General features: G+C 61.1%; 1 protein-coding gene across 1 annotated transcript in view; it reads right to left on the bottom strand.

The window, feature by feature from the left end:
* EEFSEC (eukaryotic elongation factor, selenocysteine-tRNA specific) overlaps window positions 1-470 on the bottom strand; it is a 154,360-nt gene that overhangs the window by 145,721 nt on the left and 8,169 nt on the right. The window lies entirely within an intron of this gene.

Below are 470 nucleotides of genomic sequence, written 5' to 3'. Positions count from 1 at the left end.
CATTCCTGCATCTGTACCCCCAGAGCCACACTCTCCCTCCTGGCGGTGTCCCCCTGCTGCCTCCAGGGGCCCTAGACCTCTGTCCCAGGTCCTCTCCTCAGACTCTTTAAAAAGCACCCGAAGGATCTCCCAGCTGAAAACGCACCCGCCCTCCCCTGACAGGAGGCTCCCCAAGCTCCTGAGCTCTGGGCCCCGCGGACTCTGCAGCTCAGCTGCACACCTGCCCACACCCGAACCACTGAACTTCTGGGTTGTTTTATGAAATCTGCCAATTTTTAAACGCTGGCAATGAATTTAAAAAAAAAGACTGTTGGGCTTCCCTGGTGGCACAGTGGTTGAGAGTCTGCCTGCCGATGCAGGGGACACGGGTTCGTGCCCCGGTCCGGGAAGATCCCACATGCCGCGGAGCGGCTGGGCCCGTGAGCCATGGCCGCTGAGCCTGCGCGTCCGGAGCCTGTGCTCCGCAACGG

The sequence above is a fragment of the Lipotes vexillifer genome, unplaced genomic scaffold, assembly GCF_000442215.2.
Source record: "Lipotes vexillifer unplaced genomic scaffold, Lipotes_vexillifer_v1.1 scaffold1115, whole genome shotgun sequence".
Classification (NCBI taxonomy): Eukaryota; Metazoa; Chordata; class Mammalia; order Artiodactyla; family Lipotidae; genus Lipotes; species Lipotes vexillifer.
Note: the sequence above shows the minus strand (reverse complement) of the source record. Positions and strands in the feature narration are given on the sequence as shown.